Source organism: Danio rerio, chromosome 12, assembly GCF_052040795.2.
Source record: "Danio rerio strain M-AB ecotype USA chromosome 12, GRCz13ab, whole genome shotgun sequence".
Lineage (NCBI taxonomy): Eukaryota > Metazoa > Chordata > Actinopteri > Cypriniformes > Danionidae > Danio > Danio rerio.
In genome coordinates, this window is record NC_141032.1 from 23,732,209 (window position 1) to 23,753,179 (window position 20,971).

A 20,971-nucleotide genomic window follows, 5' to 3' on the forward strand; every position below is an offset into this window, starting at 1 on the left:
GAGGTTTGTGACTCACATACTCTCAACAAAGAGAAAGACCCTGAGTTCAGTCTCTTCCTCACTATGGGTAAAAAGAAGCATCTCTAAAGCCCAACTGAAAATCAGATAATGACTCACAGGCAGTTGTGGCATGTGTTTTTTGCTTCTTTTTTCGTGATCAGCTGAGGCCTGAACTCGTGAACTTTTTAAAAGTTATAGACCTGAGTGGAAGTTATTTAATTATTTAATATTGTTTCATATTGAAATGTATAATGTATGTCATGATGAAGTCTAGGATATGTACTTAAAGGCTCCATTAAATTGCAGTTTTGTCCACTCGAATTAGGTTCAAGGCCAGTTTTATGCTAATCTGCCCCTAACATTGAAGACATTTATTAATATGATGTCTTTTTCTTTGAGAAAATGAAGGAAGACTTATGAATGACTTATCTGGTGTCCGGAAAATTAAATTTGCCCAACTATTTTTTTTCAAAACTTTTTCCTAAAAAATAAAAATGTTTGTGTTTAGCATATTGAAGTGGAAGTCGAATTAATTTGTGTGACATTTAATTTTCTCATACCCCAAATTAGGTACTAGTGAGGTATATGCAGACAAACTTATAGTTTTCAGTCAGCCAGCCCAAACACTTCTGGTAAACTGTTAAGTCACTACGAAATTGGCACATTTAAGATTTGATTTCTTTAAACATTAGTGATCGCCACTGCCTGATTTACAAACTATAAAAATTGGGTCTTAGAGCGGACAAGAAGCTCTGCATAAAATTAAATTTTTCCATGACATGTCTTAAGATGAAAATTTATTCTACCTCAGCGTTTCTGTGCTATTCTGCTACTACTGACTTCACTTGCGTTTACAGTCTTTCATCTCGTTTTATGCTAAATAAATGCTCAAGTCTATTTAACTGATTGCATTTTATTACAACATTAATGCGTTAAAAGTAACTTTATGATACTAGTTAAAACACTAGTTGTGCATAATACGTGGACAATTATTTAAATGTTTACAAACAATGTTTCTTAAAGAAAAATAGGACGCTTGGAGGTTTCATCTTCAAGTGTGCATAAAATAATTAAAAGATTCAAGAAATCTTGAGGAATTTCAGTGTGTAAAGGACAAGCTGAACAACCATGATCCTCGATCCCTCAGGTGGCATTCCATCAAGAATCCTCATTTATCTATAAGTGATATCTCCACATGGGACTATTTTAGCAAACCTTTGTATCATATTACACCAAAAGTATCATATTACATAGTTACATCCACAAATGCCAGTTAAAAATGTACTGTGCCAAAAGGAAGCCATATGTTAACAGTGTCAAGAAGAGCCATCGACTTTCCTGGCCTCAGAGGCATCTGGAATGGGCTATCACACAATGGAAATGTGTACTGTGGTCAGATGAATCAGATTTTGGGAGAAATGGACACAGCGTGCTTTGGACTAAAGAAGAAAAGGACCACCCAGACCTTTACCAGCAACAAGTCCAAACGCCAAGGTCTATCATGGTATGGGGGTTGTGTCAGTGCCCTTGGCAAAGGTAACTTGCACTTCTGTGATGGCACCATTAATGCTGAAAAGTACATAGAGATTTTGGAGCACAATAAGCTGCCTTCTTTTCCAGGAACACCCATGAATATTAACCAAGACAATGAAATACTGCATTTTACACACATTACAAAGTCCTGGCTGTGGAGGAGGAGGATACAGGTACTTGACTGGCCTATCTGCAGTCCCGACAAGACTTTAATAGAGAAAGTGGTACGTTTTTAAGCACAAAATGTGATGATGAAGACCCCTTGCTGTTGCCCAACTTAAGACTTTTTTGCTGGAAAAATAGGACAAAATTAGACCTGAAACATCCCGTGGTGTCTTCGGTCCCTAAACCTCTTTTAAGTGTTGTGAAAAGGAAAGGCAACATTACAAAGTGGTAAATGCTTTACCATTCTAACTTTTTTTTTTTTTTTATGTGTTGCAATAAGCAAAATTAGAATACTTTTTATTTTGAAGAAAAAAAATATTATTTGGGGTTGTGCAACCCTTTGGTTATATCTTTAACAAAGGTGAGAAAGTTGTGGTTAGCAAGTATCAAGGGTTTTAAGGCTTTAATTTAATGTAGGATTTGTCCACTTGTCTGGTTTTGTTGAGTTACCTGCCTTGCTTACTTGACATTTTTACATGCATGCATTTAATTACTCTCACCGTCAGTCATCCCATTAGGTGTATCATCTGGCAGATTAAAGATGTATTTTGATAGTTTTTGCTAGCATGGAAAATAGAGGAAATGTTAGTGGCTCAAAGAGTGCTGGGTTTTGTTGTGTTTCTGTGCTGAATTCCCTGCAGATGCGCTACTCTCTCCCACTCAAAACAGCCCCCGATACACAGTGCTGCCTTAAAAAAAGACCCCCGGGCCAAGAATGGCAGTTCCTTGAAGAATGAACTCATCTGAACAGCAAGGCAAATAAATAAATCAAATGTTAAAAAATGCAGACAAAGACTACAGGCGCAGCAGAAAAAAAAAAAACTCCTCACTGTTTCTAATTTCATAGTATGTAACAGTGCCCTGTGTGTGTTATGGAGAATACATATCTTGTGACTGTTGTTTTTTTTTTTTTTTTTTCTTCTGAAAGTTGACAGTTGTTGTTTTACTGAATCTCTTCCAAACATCTGTTCTTTGGGATTCAGAGTGCAGTGAGAGTTTTGACAGAGCCTTGTCTGAGCGAGAAATATGGCTGTGAAAAACACACTTTAAATCTAACCACACCTGTCCAACTGAGTGTATGTTTGGGAAATGGCATCTGTTCAATCTCTATATGAAAGCACAGTCAGCGACTGCGCCACTTAGCATTGGTTATTTACCCACTGACGTCCCCTCAAGTGTTACCTGTGCGTTGTTTATTCATGCGGTGACAGTGAATTCACGGGGGAAGTCTGAGCGCTGCTTTACCAGAACAGCAAAAGCTTTAGGCTACATCCTCATCCCATCCCGCGCTCCCCTCCCAGCCGCACACAGTAACTCATAACTGTAAACGTCCCGGTGAAAATGTGTTCCTGCCGTCCCAGCTCACCGTGATATGTGGCAAGACATCGGTTTTACAGCTCACCTCTGCTCCTGCATCTTAATGACTGGCTTCGCTGTCAACATCCAGGCCAGGCTTCCGCTTTCAGCTTGTCCGAGTCCCGTGAACTGCTCCTCTGCTCTTTAATTGAATGTTCCGCCCCTCTCCTCCCCCTCTGGCTCTCTTTGGCTGCCAGCGAGCCAAGGGTGTGTTTAAGTGATAATTTGTCAACGGCGGTGGGGTGGCGTCCGGTTGGCTGTGTTGGCATTGGTGCGACGGGCACACAGCAGGAACAGATGGAGTTCAGATGTGGCTTCTTAATCGTGTGCATAAACACTGCCATTGTCGCTGTCTGAGGAAAACTCATGAAGCTGCATTTGCCTAATTTGGATCTTGGGTACACATTTACAGTAGCTTTTTTTTCATGGGTATTTTTAATACATTTACCTCATTTCACGCTTTTGGGAATTGCTAATATACTTCAACACTTTCAGTAACCCCTTTCACACAGTGATATCGGTAAATATGCGGAAAGTTACTGGAACATCTTTGCCGGTAAATTAAAGAAAAGCGCTGTTCACCCAAGCAGGGATGCTTAGAAAATGGTCCGGAAAAGAGCATTTGCGCATTCATTCTAAAATACCGGTAAATTCTGACATCATTATTCAGAAATGGCCTTTAACCTCTGCTTTTGTATTTGTAAATATAATAGGGGTCAGGCTTTTGTTGATGGTTTGACTTTTTTTTTTTTTGAGCTTTAGCATTCATGCGGCTGCTTTGTTCCAGAGACATACAAAGGTAAAAGCGCTAACCACAGCTAAATGTTCAAACATTTGATTACATTACAAATTCTGTGGATGGATAATTATTGTGAATATCTTCAATGTAAACATATAGAGGAACACTTTCACATGTCGAGATGTACTTATGTTTGTGTGCTAACACTCACTGGAGTACTCCTGAGGATGCAGCTGAACGCAGTGCTTGCTGGTAAACTCACAGTGGTTTATCATAAGCATTTTATCAACTATCTTTTCCACAGTTGACATTAATAATGAACATGGAAACATTATCTGACCAACAACTAGCAGCTAAATGTGTCTATAAAGTATCCGAAGGCTTTCATTGTCATAAACAGCGTGTATGTGAATTCGTCTGAATGTTTTGAATGGCTGGAGCAGACTTGTCACATGAGCATGTTCTTAACGTGAATGTAGGGCTGGGCTGATAAATGGTATTATATTGAATCGCGATAAAATGTATGTCAATAACAATGATAAGCTCTGGACTTTTTTTTAAAATACATTATGCCATTTAATGGACCCTCTTAATTTTGTGGCTTCGGGCATTATTGGGGTACTCTTAAATCTGGAAGCATTAACAACTTATATTGAAATATATATTGTTATTGTTCAATATGAAAAATAACTATTAAGATTGCATTTTTGCCATATCGCCCAGCTCTACATTTCTATCCTCAAAGTAAAAAAGTTCAATAATAACAATAATTATAATAATACATATAGAAATTTATGATTTTAATAAACTATTGAATGTATGTATTTATTGAATTAAATGTTGAATAAAATAAACATTTCCGGAGAAATCTGTATGTGTAAAAGGTGCATGAAGCTCATGCTCATAAATCATTATAAACAGTTATAATACATTATGATTAAGCTTAACAATTCTGTAAATGTATCTATACAAAGACAGTATCTATACAAAGACACAACAAACCCTATTATGTATTATAATGTCTGAGATAAATTTTCATTCTGCTTTCACTTTCTACCATCATGATGCTTTCTTTAAATGGTTAGCAACTATATTATGACTCACAATAAGTATTTATAAGGTAACAGGTTTCTCATCCATAACATAAAACTATCAGACAGAACAAAAAATGTGGTCTACTTATAACCATAACATACTAAACATAGCAGACTGCATTTTTATAAATACAATCTTGACTGTCTAATTAATACTTTTAAATATAGTATAATATATTATTTTATCTACTTTCTGTATTACTGTATGTGCATATTGAAAAATGAAATGCATCACTTGGTATTAATATAACTGCCATCACAATATATTATAGGCAGGGGTGTACAGCTTTTTTTGGTCTTGTTCTCAAAGTAGTACTTGGACCCTTTTTGGTCCTCATACAGTTGATGAATGAATATCATCCTATTGGTATAGTCTATAAACCACTGTTGTGTATATACTATGTCCATGTGTGTAAAATTAATGTTGATTTTATTTGTTTGTTTTTATTTATTCCTCACACACTAATTTACTAATATTCAATTTGAAAGTGTTATGTATTTATTTATTTTTTTTTACTGTCACAATCCATTAACAAAAAAAGAAAAAAAATGTTTCATTCAATTAAAGCATTTCTATATGTATTATTATTATTATTATTATTGAATTTTGCATTTAATGTCTGTTTTGTGTCTATGCGGTTTATACATTTTAGATGAAGGGTTGTTTTAAGGACACCAGCTCACAAAGAACACCCCTTACTGTGGTAAATGAGTCCAGAGAGGGCTTTTGCTTTATTAAAGCACCACCACATTCCCTCTCATCTCCAGTCTGCTCTGCCTCTGAGCCTCAGATTGTCAGAATTCCAGAAAATACACTTAGAAATGATTCTGTCATAGAGGGTTCACATCATCACCAAAAAAATATTACCAGACCCTGAAACAGTTCACACAATGCCTCCATCTGCTCCTCTGAGACACAAGCCAGCAGTTGTTTTTCCAGCATAGTTTTTAGTTAATTGTATACTTGGTTTTCATTGCACCTTCCCGTTCGCAAACTTTACATACTTTATTTCTCAATTTGAGCTTAATGTGGATGTCTTGATCTAGTTTACCATTATTATCAAATCAAACTTGACATCTAAGAGCATAAGATATCATCCTCAGGGAAATTTATTTTATATGCTTCAATACACTCCCTGACAAAAGTCTTGTCGCCTATACAAGTTTGAGGAAAGAATAATAACTTCTAGTTGATTATTTGGTATCTGAAGTGACTAAAAAGGCCTCTAGATTATGCTTATTATAACAGAATAAAATATGATCAATATGATCATTGATTTTAACTTACTGTAATTAAGACTGTGAGGTATGCCTTTCCTTAGACCAAAGTCTTGTCACTTAACAGAAATAGTATACATGGTGCAATGGAAAAGGGAATTAATATTGAGTATGACTCCCATGAGCCTGGAGGACTGCATCCATACATCTCTGCAATTTCTCAAATAACTTATCAATAAAGTGATCTGCAATGGCAAAGAAGGTGTTCTTGCAGGACTTCCAGAGTTTATCAAGATTCTTTGGATTCTTCTTCAATGCCTCCTCAATAATCCTATCCCAGACATGCTCAATAATGTTTATGTCTGCTGCTGACTGGTCTGGCCAATACTGAAGCACCTTCACCTTCTTTGCTATCAGGAACTTTGATGTGCTGGCTAAAGTATATCTGAAATTGATGAGAGTGTCCAAGGTCGCTCTGGCTCCCCTGGCAACAACACTGTCTATCTTCAGCTCCGGCGGTGAGAGCGTCAAACTTCGTTACATTGATCTCGTCTTTAAAGGGGCAGCTGCAGCATATCAGTTACATTCCTACATAAAGCATGCTTTATAGCGTGAAAATGTAGTGCATTTATTGTCAAATTCATTTAACAATGGATGATCAAGTTGCATGTGGTGTGGCTTTGCTCTACCTAATTATCCAGTGTGTCTATACTGTATGTCTGAAATATCCTGAAGCAGCAAAACTGTTTTGTTCTGTCACATGAGATTCCTGCTTTTTCATTCATTCATTCATTCATTTTCTTGTCGGCTTAGTCCCTTTATTTATCTGGGGTCGCCACAGCGGAATGCAGCAAGTTTTTACGAGTCGGATGCCCTTTCAGCCGCAACCCATCTCTGGGAAACATCCACACACACACATTTACACACACATACACTACGGACAATTTAGCCTACCCAATTCACCTGTACCACATGTCTTTGGACTGTGGGGGAAACCGGAGCACCCGGAGGAAACCCATGCGAAGGCAGGGAGAACATGCAAAGTCCACACAGAAACACCAACTGACCCGAGGTTCGAACCAGCGACCCAGTGACCTTCTTGCTGTGAGGCGAACGTGCTACCCACTGCACCACTGCCTCGCCCATTCCTGCTTTTTTTTAAAGATAAATATGTATAACATTAATGCACATCAGTGACTCGGCAGTAACTTTTTTTAATGTATTTTCCTGTAAGAAAACATTGTAAATCATTGAAAATCTGGCCACCGCAATAATCAAACCCTTGGAAACAACTGTGGTCGGAACCAAAGTTCACAGGTCTGTGTTCTCTGAACTCCACTCAAGCGGTTGACTTCTTCATTCTGATTGCTTGCCGCCGAACCACGTTATAGCTCATTACCATAAAGTTGACTTGATTTCAACTCTCCTGAACGCCCTCGCCCGCATGACGCACTGTGCTGCTCCTCGTCCCTTATCGCCACCGGCTCTCATTGAAAACGAATGACTTCCAGCTACTTTGACGCTCTCGCCGCTTTCGATGTGAACATTTGGTAAGAAGGAGCTCTATCCTGCTGAAGATTTTGTCTTCTCATGTGATTTGTAATGTAATGGGCAACACAAATGTAGACTGTTGATGTTGCCATCGACTCTGCAGATCTCTTGCACACCCCCATACTAAATGTATCCCCAAACTATGAATTTTTCCTTCACCAAACTTGACTGATTTCTGTGAGAAGCTTGGGTCCATGCGGTTTCCATTACGTCTTCTGCAGTTTTTGTGATGATTGGGATGCAGGTCAACAGATGATTCAAGGAAAAACAAAACTACCTTCTGCCTCTTCTCCAAATGATGAACTAGAAGTCAAGTTATTATTTGTTTTTTTTTTTCTTACAACTGGGATCTGGAACAAGACTTTGGTCAGGTAGTGTATATGGATGCCTAATTGCAACACTCATTGAACATAGGTTAACACAATGCATAATAGTTGTACTCATATGTATGGATAGTAAACATGTACCTTGAATTTTCTTCCTTTTTATTTGGTGACTAACCTGCATGACAACAGTGTGGAAAGTGAACCCTGAATCTGGGACACCTGGATTTGAGTCATTTACTGAGTCAGCAGCTTCAGATCAGCCACTAGACCTTCATGGCCCTTATTTGTCTCTGTTTCCCTCTCTTCTCTTCCTCTTCTGAAGGGTCTCATTATGAAACTCTTTGAACCGACTGTGGAACAAAAGCAGCAGTCACTGCAGAGGCACAAGCTGTAGGGAGATTTGTGAATGTGCTTTTTTACTCGTTTTAATAAATATGAAATTGTGAACAAAGAGAACTTACAGGAAAGCAGATATTTAAAGAATGCATGGATTTGTAACTATAGGTTTAAAAGGACAGTTTGACCGGCCTTTAACTAATTCATGAGTTATGTTCTGGCAAGCTACACTGCCCAAAAGCTAATGTTTATAGTTTAGTTTCTCTAAGGTATTATTATCTATCTAACGTCTTAATATGTTAATATTTCTCTATTGATCAAAGAACCATGTATGGCAAATTCATGCACATCGATTACAACGTATATTTTATTTCTAAAAGTTCAGATGTTTTTTTTTTTTTTTTTCCTCAATGAGGATTTCATTGGGTGCCCTGTAAATAGTTAATGACTTCTTATTTAATATAGCCAATTTCTTAATCAGCATTCTATATATTTTAGATTTAGTTTACAAACCTTTAACTAAAAATTATCTTTCTGCTATTGATATAGTGTTTGACTATAGTCCTCCCAAATCAGGGAGGGACAAAATCATTGCTTCAAATTTCAAAGAACTTAAGATCACACACAAAATGGAACATGCAAAAGCTGCATTGGTTAATCATCAGCACTTTGTGGCCTAAACCAGGGGTTTTCAAACTGGGGTCCGCGGCCCCCTGGGGGGCCGCAAAGAAATTTTAGATCAATGAGCCCACATGGATGAATTTTGTGTCCCGCATCATTCTAAAGGTTAATATATTTTTATTATAATTTGAGCTCAAAAGTACCGCAAAAATGAAGCTTTATACTTATGTCATTTAAATGCAGTTGACACTTTCGTGACACAGGAAAAGAAGTGCAGTGGCCCGCCTCCGTGGACGGGGACTTTTATTGAATAAGCGCTTCTGGCCAGGCGCTTCCTGACTGTGATTTTTGGCGCTTGTCTGCTGCACCTGACGGCGTTTACCTTACACTTACGCTTACCTCTTTTACGCTAAACAACTAAATGAATGCTCAGGTTTGACTGACTATATTTCAGTTAAAATACATGATCAATAAGAACATTATCGGTGGCTGAAAGCACTTCTCTGTATATGGCTTGCGTTCCTAAGTAACCGATCAGCTGGGTGCTGCGGAGTGCGCGCCTCTCTGCGCAGGCTTCACTTATAGGGAACAAATAGCATTTTAAAGACACGGCACAACATTGCACCTCGTCCACATCGCGACAGGCTTTTACACTTTGCATTGTACAAATATCAGACTTTGCAGCATGGCAAACAAACATATTAAAATTGTAAAGCAAAAAGTGCTGCAATAACAATGAATGGAGCTGTCATCACATCAGCGAGTGCTCAGAGCTTCACTCCTGTTACACTAATGACAGCTGGATGAGCTCTGCAGTGGACCTCTTACTCACATTGGTTCATAACTGGATGATTAAAAAAACTAAATTGTATACACACTGAGTAAAACCACTATAGCCATTAAAATTATAATGTATCTGTTTGTGTTATGTTATAGGGCTAATAATTATTAAATATTAAAATGTATTAGTGCTCTGTATTTAATGGAGCTCAACATACCTGATCAAATTTTAATACTCTGAATATAAATGGATTTTTGTTCCACTTTTTCCCATATTTGTTTGTGTAACTACTTTAAATGTAATGTTCAGTATTATTATTAATAGAACAAACTGGTATGGACATTTTAAAGTCAGCAAAGCTTCTAAAATTAAGCAAAGTAAAACTTGTGGCTCTTTGAACTTGAATACCCAATTCTAGATTGCATTTAAGAAATTATTTTTTATCAGTGTAATTCAGGATTGTCGACCTGAGTAAATTATGATGTGCACAAAAAAAAAAGGAATAAAAATGAACAAAACACACTGAACCACTACAGCCTTCATTGTAGTATTGCTAGTTACAACAGTACAGTTAACTGTTAACAGGCTGATGAATGACAAAACTCTTTAAAACTTTAAAGCTTTAAATCTTTAGATACATTTAGACTCTCAGCTGTAAGGGTAAATACAGAAGAGTCTAGCTGTGCATAGGCTGAAAAAAAGCATAAAAATGGCATAAAAACTGTGTAAAGTGACGACTTGTACACAAAATATGGCTTGATGGAATCCAGTGAGAACAGACCACAATGAGTACTGCGCATTAAGATTTGATCAATAGATTGAAGCACTAAAACCATGTCAACTCAACTAACATCTTACAAAAATTAATCCAGATAATGAATAATATAAATTTATTACATAATATATAATAATATAAATGTATTGAATAATACAATTTAAAAAAAAAAAATTAAGTACAGTTGTTAATTTGAGGGGGTGGCGTCAATTTTATTTTTGGGGGGGTCCCCAAAAGAATTCGCCCTACACAAAGGGGTCCTCAGCTGAAAAAGTTTGAAAACCCCTGGCCTAAACAATTTGCTAGACTAACAATATTTGACATTTTCTCAGCTAAAATAAAATGTAGCATCTTGATGCTAAGTGATTACAATATGTCTGCTTCATCAACAGCTTCTCAAGTTCAATTACACAATTACCAAAATGCAGTTACTAATTTGCTTTTATTGTGTGAATAATCATTTGCATTCAAAGACGCAGCTCAAAGAGTGATTTAAGGAATTCAGCTATATTGGTTGCATTGTATGTTTAATTCAGAAGAACTGTCTGATCATAAAAGTAATTTTGGCAGTGATGGCAATAATGACATAAATAAAGATGTTGCTAACAGATTTACTTGTTTCAGTAACAAGTAATCAAATAAAAACTGTTTCCTGTTACAACAATGTTACTGACATTAAAATGTGGCAGTGCATAAGTAATATATAATTTGCAATTGAGCTCCTTCTTCAGACTCTGTCAGCCTTTTCTGGTGTGTTTGAGTGTGGCACATAACTGATGATGATTGGTGTGCGTGTGTGTTTGTAGGGCTTGGACAACCGCATAACTGATGATGATTGGCTAAAAACGTAGGTGACAGTTTTAAAGGGGTGGACGAGGCACTGCATTAGAGCAACTAAAACTTTAGAAGTGTTCTGATGTGCAGAAATAATGAATAGTGGCAAAACAATCAATCATGTCAGTATATTTTGATGAAGTACTTTACAATCACAATACCATATCGTCACCTTGCTGTGAATGAAGGTGGGCTTTGACCATATGACGTCAGTGAGATAAATCATAGAGCGTGATCACTGTGGATACAAAAGCAATTTGCTATAGTTATACCAATATTAAAACATGAATGATCTTTAGATCTTTAGTTGTTAAAAAAAAAAAGAAACCCACTGGAAAGTAGTGTATCTTATGTAATTGCCAAATTCTGTTTAAAGTGTGGAAAAATGTCAATGTTATTTTTATATATGTTTATAAATCTAAAAATAGTACTCTAATGACACTCTAAAAACAATACTGTAATATTTATACTCCATTTGTGTTACATTTCTTAAGGAGCATCACTTATTTTTAGACATGTTTTATCCAGTTTTGATAAATATTGCATTTAATAGGTGTCTCTCAAATTGTCCCACTGCAACACTAATAAAGTATAGAATATATATATATACATACATACATACATACATATATGTATATACACATTTTATAAATTTATTTATTTATTTATTTTAGTCCTGTCAAAATTTAGACCAAGAAAGGACTTTTAGAAGGAAAGTTTCAGTATAAAGCAATCACATCATGTTGGTTTTGACGACGGCTTGCCTTTTTCAACTGTTGCATAACGCCGCATCACCAGGCTGTTGCTTTATTGGAACTTGATAGTGCATGCCAAATGGTAACCTAAATTCGCTGTTTACATGGTCGACTCTTAATCAGAGTATTATCTCAATCATATTCAAATCAGAGTATTTGTGTCCATGTAAATGTACTCAGTAAAAAAGATGTCGCGAGATGTCAAAGACAGCATTCCTCTGCCTTTAAGTTGATACGATAAGCCCTCAAATGTTTCATTAAGTTGACATGTCCCCCCCCTACACATAACTTTTGTAAAGTGTCTGCTTCACATTGTTGTGTCAGAATCCTTGTAAATATAGCCATACTTTAGAACGCTTTAAGCAAATTTGATGAACGTGGTCATACGTTTTGATGAATCTGAAGAGAGTCGCTCACCGGTTGCGCTGTACAGTGTGTGTGTGTGCGTGCGTGTGTGTGTGCGTGCGTCCGTTGCTTGCTTGTGAGAGACTGTTCTCACTCTCCGGTTACATAATTCAAAATAAAAGGTCCACATTGTCCCCCGATAATGTCAACAGACTGTACTGTCTTAGCAACTGGCTGAATGTAAAGGAGGACTAAGCAAAATTGTTTTAACTTTATAACTAACTCTCAATAATAAAACTTTACAATAAGTGCAATTGTTTAAATACAATACTTAATTATTATAATTTTCCAATTTCCTTATTTGCCTGTATTTTGACTTTTTTTTTTTTTTTGCTGTCCGTTTAGAATCCCAACATGAAAATCATTTTTGTTTGTTATTGTCATTAATTGTTTTGAAATTCAAATAGCACTAACACAGCCTGTGTTTTTATTTCTGTAATAAATATGACTTTCAAGCCAACAGTTTGAGGATCTTGAAGGTTTATTGCGGTATGTTGTTTACATGAAGAAATCTGTTACAAGTTGAACAAAAATTCTGATAAACAATCATGTTTTGAATTTAAATAGTTTCTTTGTCTTGAGTTTACATAAATTTTACATTTGAATAGCCATAATTATAAGTTTCAGTCTTTTAATTGTGATTAATCGTGATTAATTGCAAAAAAAAGTGTAATTAATTAGTTAATTTTTTAATCGATCGACAGCACTAATTTATTTATTTTTTTTTATAATAATTCAATTTAGTGTCCTTTTCATTTAACATTCCGCTTGAAGATTTTGCTTTCCCTGGTTATTAGTTACTTTTAGAATGATGTAATTCAGTTTTTGTGTGAAGTAACTATAACTATTACTTTAAATACTATGGCCAACACTGGTAATTGATAGCGAATTTGACTACACTCCTTAAGTGTTTGTTTTGCATGCAGCATGTTCGTTTTTTTTTTTGTTTTTTTCTGTTTTTTTTTTTCCTTTTTTCTGGGTCAACTAGTATAAAAGATACAGTTATGACTGAGTTAAGATGTGTAAATACTGGGCATATACGTTTTCAGTAAAATGAACTGCAAAGGTATGATTGATGTTAGCGTGTATCATTTCATAAAGTATCACACTGCCATTTTAACCTTGGTCTGCACAAAAAAAGCCATGTGTTCAAGGTCTACACTTCCACACAAACTCTGATGTGTTTCAACTGAAATATAAATTCAAGACAGACTAAAGACATCTAAACAAGCCAAAAACAGCAGGGTGTCATGAGATCCCTACAAAGTAGAGCTGTTAGAGCTCCACTCACATTTGAAAAGAGTGTCCTTAAAGTGGAGGAATTCCTAGTGCTGTTTTGACTTTTACATTTTATAAGCTCTTTCTCAACTGATAAATACCATCACATGTTTGCATACAATAAGCCTGATCAGCTCACATTGCATATTATAGATGTTCTGTCACAAAATGTTTAACAAACAATAAAAGTCATCATTGTTTGTTTATTTTTTATTTATATGTTTATGGTTGGTCCTAATTGTAGTGAACAAAATGTTGTTTTTTTTTTTGTTTTTGTTTTTTTGGTCCAAACGAAAAGAACTAAACTACCACAGGATTCATCGCTAAGGATTTTTTCTACTGGCCAGTCGGGCCAGTGGTTCAGATGCCAAAATTTTTACTGGTTCCACCAAAAAAAGTTATAAAGTTAATAGCTATTTCTTAGCCACGTATTGTAAATAATGTATCAAAAATTACATCTGTGAATTTATAATTTCAATAGTAAAAAAAAATTATAAATGTATTTTAATGTATTAATAAATTTAAAGTGTTATGGAAACAGCAGTATTAAAAATGTGCAGTTATTTTATTGGAGTTCTAAATGATTTAACAAAAGGTGGCTGCTTTGCCAAACTGACAGCAAGCTGTACAAAACCTCGCATCATTTTTTTATTGTTTTACCCACATAAATCTCTGCTTCCAAGACGTTGGCCTCATAATTTGATGTTGCTGCTGTGTTGCTGTGTTTTTACTGTAGTGCCTGTTTCCAGTTTACGGACAAAAATAACATGCTCACAACATCCAATCAGATAAGAGGAATCAACAAGAAATATGGAGTTTATGATATCATAGAGAAGATAGCATTTAAAGGCAGGAGCACTTGCCTGATCAGACCAGTAACGATCCTGTCTACTGTCCCAAACGTCTCTCATGATGGCCCCAGGCCATCGGGTAGTCCCTATTGTTAAGCCCTGTACCGGCTTGATTCTTAATTAAAATAATAAAAAAAAAAGTGTTGTTGCAAACAATTCAGGCACTCGACAACAATTTAGCTTCAGACTCTTTTAGTGGTTTTCTACTTAGGCCACATCTAGTAAAAGTTGTAAGTAGAAAACCTATATCTGGCAGTTAGCTTATAAGCAAGTTGATGGTTAGCTAATATAAACGGTGGAAAAGAGAGCAATCAAAAAAGTAAATGGTTGAGCAGATACGCCTGACTTAAAATGTTGGGACAATTAAAGAATCGGTTTAAAATGGTGGGTACATGTGTCTGATGAATCAGTGCAGCTAGCAGATCCTTTTAAAGTTACATGTAATTGTGCTGATTTTTTTCTTTGCAAATTTGCAGTGGTGTTGCTGGGACTTCTGGCTATGTAATCCATCTCTTATCAGTGTGTTACCAATTAAAACTAGGCACATTGGCATTACTGACCATTTTGAGAAACTGGATCAATTCTAAATTGAACTGAGTCTCAGTGGTCAGTTTGCATTTATGTGTAGGGATGCATTGGCAAAAAACTGCTAACTGCTTTTAGCTTGCTGAGATTTGAAAGCTGAGATCTCTAAGGTGGAATTAAATTGAGGCGAGACAGAAAAGCATGTCTCTGTGAATGTATGGTGTTATTACAATGAGCGGAACATGTTTAGCAGATTGCAGATATCTTCATCTGTGTCTCATTCGGCTCTCTAGTTCCCCAAGATGTCAATCAGTCCATTGTAAATGATTTAGAGACACTCAAGAACCACAATTACTTTTATTAATATATTTCAGTAGGCCTGCATGATTAATCGGTTTTAAACCGAAATCGCGATTTGAAAATGTGTAATTTTCAAACTGCAAAAGCTGTGATTATTTAGATTATTAATATGGCAAGGAAGGTGAGCACGAGAAATAAAAATAATACAACAAACCTTACTTAACAAGCAGGCATCTGTTACAGCAGAACCCATGAGTCCGTATATCACTGCCACGGAGAAAATGAAAGCTGTGAACTCCATATCTCCTCTGCTTTGCCCCTCTCTCTCTCTCTCTCTCTCTCTCTCTCTCTCTCTCTCTCTCTCTCTCTCTCTCTCTCTCTCTCTCTCTCTCTCTCTCTCTCTCTCTCTCTCTCTCTCTCTCTCTCTCTCTCTCTCTCTCTCTCTCTCTCTCTCTCTTTCTCTCTCTTAGGTGTTTAAGAACTTGTTAGACAACACTCAAGAGCAAGCAAGATAATATTTACATTTATTTATTCTCTATAAATGCTCATGTTATTCCCTTCATGTACCTGAATTTTGTTTATACATTGAAAAGAGTGTTTTCTTAAGTAGGTCAAATTAAAGATTCAGATCATATATCTGACTGCTGTATTAAAGGACAAAATTGTATTACAAATAATATATAAATATTTGTAAATGATACATTTTAATACAAGAATTCTTGCTGTTGAGTAAAATCTAAAATTGTGTATGAAAATCATTGTCAATGCACTGTCAATGCCATGAAATCAATATTAAAAATAGAACAATCGAAATGTAAAGGTTATATATATATATATATATATATATATATATATATATATATATATATATTAGGTTTTATATATAATTAATTTAATTTAATTTAAATACTGTAGTTTTTTTTTTTATTATTTTGTCATGACAACTGACATCTTTATTGGAAAAAAATATTAAATAAATAGGAGCATAGTACAGCTTACTTTGGTTTGGAATTATGCCTGGTCTTTCTTTGGTGCTGTTAGAACCACCACATCAAACCTGCAGCTCTTTTATGATATTATAGTAAATCATATTTTGAATCTTAAATTGCAATTTTGATCAGATAAATCGCAATTTTTTTTCTCCAAATCGTGCAGCCCTATACTGCAGATCATGCTAGAATTACATAAAAACTATGAAGATTTAGAATCATTTATTAAGAACTGAGTGTTTCTATGACTGATATAATCCTAAACATCAACAAGTGCACTGCTAAACTGCAATACCGTTTTTTTGTTTTTTTCTTTGGGTCTGTTTTACAAAATGTAAAAGTACAAATGGATTTAAACATATAATATGTCAAAGATGCCAAACGGATAACATATGTCTCATGTAAAAAAGAGATGTGTAAAAAAAGAAATTAGTTTAACTAATAGACGAATGAAGTATGTGGTAATGGGGTGTGAAAATAATAAGCTTGTGCTTCATTCCACTGCATTTTCGACTATGTTGAAATAAATTTTTGTTAATTATATTTCATGTATGATATTTTTGATTAAAAATAAATAAATCAAATCAAATCAAACTATATCAGTCTGATACAAACCCCTTATTTTTACAAGCACTCTTTTATAGTTTTTTTATGATTATTGTTCTTATAAAGCTGGCTTTTTATAAAGAAGTTTTACTTCTAGTGCTTTGCTCTTTGCTTTGTTTCCCTTTGGCAATTTTCCATGCTGACACTTTAAACTCGGTTGAAAAGGCTTCAAAAGTGTGGTGTCACTAAACAGCATCTTGACACTGCTTTGACTAAAAGAATGCATTGCACTTTCCAAGCCAGATGTATGTGAGACTTTTCAACATGCAAATCTTGTCATTTAATCAGATGCATTATGCTCTTAGCCTGATTTTCTTCACAGGGTGCCAGAAACAGCATTAAAATGTGCTCATTACTGCTGAAACCACAAGACCTGCTGGGACTTTACAACAATCCAGTGCAGGGAGTGACCTTGTGAAGAAGGACCCAAGTGCTAAATTTAGATCCAACACAAGATAACACTAAGATACGCCATCAGAGAACAGTACAAAAGCAGGACTAATGGAAGGAAAACTCAAAGCAATTCTAGACTTAGAAAACCTTAGCAATAAAGAGCAAATGTTTAAATAAGACACAATCAGGGATTGTTGAACACATTTTGAAATATTGCATCAGAAACGAGTGATTGAATTGGCCAATTTCAAATTAAAACCCCCTAATTGGCAAAAAAAAAAAAAATAATAATAATAATTCTTTATTTGCTTGGGCTTGTTTTACACTTGTGTGAAAGAGCTAATGCATTAAGAGATAAAAATGCATTTGCCAAATAATACCAGGTTATTAAGACTAGTCAATACGATCACTCCACTGCAGTATTTTAAATTCATTTAAGTAAATTATACTGTATATAAAATCTTATATCCAGATTTAAAAAAATAAATAAAAAAAAAACTTTAAAAAAAACTTTTACATTTAGATTGTTACATTTTTCACATCGATTTTGTGACATTTACAGTAGATTCGATCAGTAGATTTTTCTGGTATCAGTACTTTACTCCGAAATTTTATTATTATTATTTTTTTCAACCCATGTTGATCAGGCACATATGTAGACTAGTTTGTGAAGCTTACCACAAGAAGGGTAAGGATGACTAAAGTTTTCTTCATTTAAATAAGTTGTATTTTACCATCAAAACTATTCAAACTGAGTGATTTATGAATAAAATTATAATGAGGATCCTCAGGAATGTATCACGTGAAAAAAAAAGTCATGCAAAATGTCTAAGAGGCTGTAATTATGCCTGTTTATATATAAATATATATATATATATATATATATATATATATATATATATATATATATATATGTATATATATATATATATATATATATATATATATATATGTATTATATATATATATATATATATATATATATATATATATATATATATATATGTATTATATATATATATATATATATATGTATTATATATATATATATATATATATATATATATATATATATATATATATATATATATATATATATATATATATATAATACATATATATATATATATATATATATATATATATATATATATATATATGTATTATCAGCATTAATGACTAGATTCATGAAAGAAAATATCCACAATATTCTGAAAAAAAAAAAAGAAACACTGAAAACGTAGGGTATTTTGATTTTGGTTTAAAAGATAATCAAGCAGATTTAGCCGAATGCTCAAAATAGTCAAATCTATAAAGTATTTATTAGTATTTATAATAGCAAAAGAAAAACAAATCTTTTGGACAAAATAAAATGTTAAATAAATATTTTTATTTATTTGTAAAGATATAGGCCTCCTTTTTTAAGTGTATGAATGGACATTAATGCAGAATACATGCTGAACACTGCGAGTTGTCAGGATGTCAGTGTCAGGATGATGATACATAGATTTTTGAACAGTGTCGTTTTGTAATAATGCAGCATATGATGTTGCTTGGCTACTTTCCTGCTGAAGATTTTGCAACAAATTTTACATCCAAATCAGAAATGTATGTTATTTTGTATAAATGTTTCAATATGATGTTAGGTCTAGTTGCCAGCATGAAACTAAATCAGGAGGTAATGGATACTTTTTACTTAGGTACATTTTTGAGGCTTTACTTTTTTACTTTTACTTGAGTGCGAAAGTATAGTCAGTACTTCAACTTTTACCAGAGTCATTTTAAACACTACATCTACTTGAGTAAAGGATGTGTGGACTTCTGCTATCGCTCTAACAAATTGATGAAAACACAGATAATTCACATTTTGCAACATAATTCATATTTGTGCTTCATGTTGAGAGGAAATCCCGGCTACTGCCATATCAGACAGATAAGAAACAGTGTGTATATTGAGGTAGGAAAGAAAGACTTGATCTGAATTCAGCACCCGTGTGTTTCATTCATCTGGTCTGTTTTGAATGTAATGTGTGATGCTTATATTCCACAGTCCTGTGCATGCCTGATTGCTAGAATGAATAAAAATTGACTAAAGGAAAGGCTTATATTTAACATTATAGCTACTAAAAATCTGCTTGGTTATTAACACCCACTTGAATTTGTTCTAGATCATTAGCTATAATGTTATGGTGGGTTGGAAAGCGTGTCAAGAAGTAGTTTCTTTAGGCGGTACCTGTCTGTTTAGTCTATGACTAACTGGGCAGAAAGGTATTTTGGCTTAGGTTTTGGACACAGCCATGGGCTAAAAACAAATACTTTAGATTAAATGACCCACAAAAAAAGTAAGTCGGGTATAAAACAAAGAATGCCCAGAATGTTACTCTCTCAATTGACAGTATGTGTTCATGCTATCCAGCAATGAGACATCTGATTTGTTTTAATTCAAATATAATTTATATAATTCACTGAAATTGTCCTTACAATACTTGTGGTCTATATATATATATATATATATATATATATATATATATATATATATATATATATATATATATATATAATATATATAATATATTCTATATATTATAGAATCAATAAAGCTCTATTATTTTCAATATCAGAATTTAACTTTATTGCTGTAGAATAAGCAGTACTTCGGGAGGACAGCTTGACTGCCATTTGTCTACTTGCAATCATGAGTAGGTCTTGGATATTCTTTTGATTTATACAGTGATTCATGGCCTTTAAGTGGTTTATTAAATGTTGGGTTTAATTAACAGTCAAGTAGTTCATTTATGACTGAGGATATTTTTTCTTAAAGAACTGAGGTCCATTCTTCGTACCTCACTTAATCGATCTAAGATGATTTGGCAGATCTTAAATGTTTTAATCTTGATAACTGATATGTTGCTAATTTAGTTCTTCAAATAAGTTTGTCAGTCAGATTAAAATGTGTGGATGAACTGATCTGAGATTACTGCATGTGCTTGCATTTGTGAAGAACAGATCTATTAACTCATGATCAGCAATGCAACGATTGGCTGATGGCAGAGCATTTGATTAATTCTCAATTGACCATGTGAGCAAATTTCTTATTATTTGTAGTAAACTAAGATATGATGAGCAATAAATTTCCACATTTGTTGTGGGCTGCAGGCTTTACCCTTTCATGTTATGAGAGTTATGCAATGAATTTACTTTTACTTTGAGTGGGTTTTCAAGTTTCTTAATCCTGTGGTGTAATGCGTCAGCGTCAACACTTCTCGTTTATTTAGAATGGGGGACGTCAAGCATTGCTGAACTGAATTGTGGGTCCGTTAGCACTGATTTAGAGACATTGGTTACTGCAGAAGTTGGGAATTTCTCAACTTTTAAAGCGCCAATGGATGTGTCAGCCAATCAGATCTTGTTATGCAAATTCCTCAGCTCAGACAGTAGCTGCTATGACAATTGTGTCAGCCCCAACTTCAGGCATGCCCTGTCAAGCGTTGACGCTGAAGCCCAGTCTGAATCGGGCGTTAGACATTACTAAAAACACTC

General features: G+C 34.5%; 1 protein-coding gene and 1 long non-coding RNA gene across 5 annotated transcripts in view; one reads left to right on the forward strand and one right to left on the reverse strand.

Moving 5' to 3' along the window:
- The window catches only part of ca10a (carbonic anhydrase 10 (inactive)a), a 252,271-nt gene that overhangs the window by 199,464 nt on the left and 31,836 nt on the right, over positions 1 to 20,971 (forward strand).
- Positions 3,986 to 20,777, reverse strand: LOC141376800 (uncharacterized). The gene is made up of 2 exons (XR_015503630.1): positions 20,636 to 20,777; positions 3,986 to 8,332 (listed from the first exon to the last, which is right to left on the reverse strand). It is a non-coding gene; the product is annotated as an uncharacterized LOC141376800 (long non-coding RNA).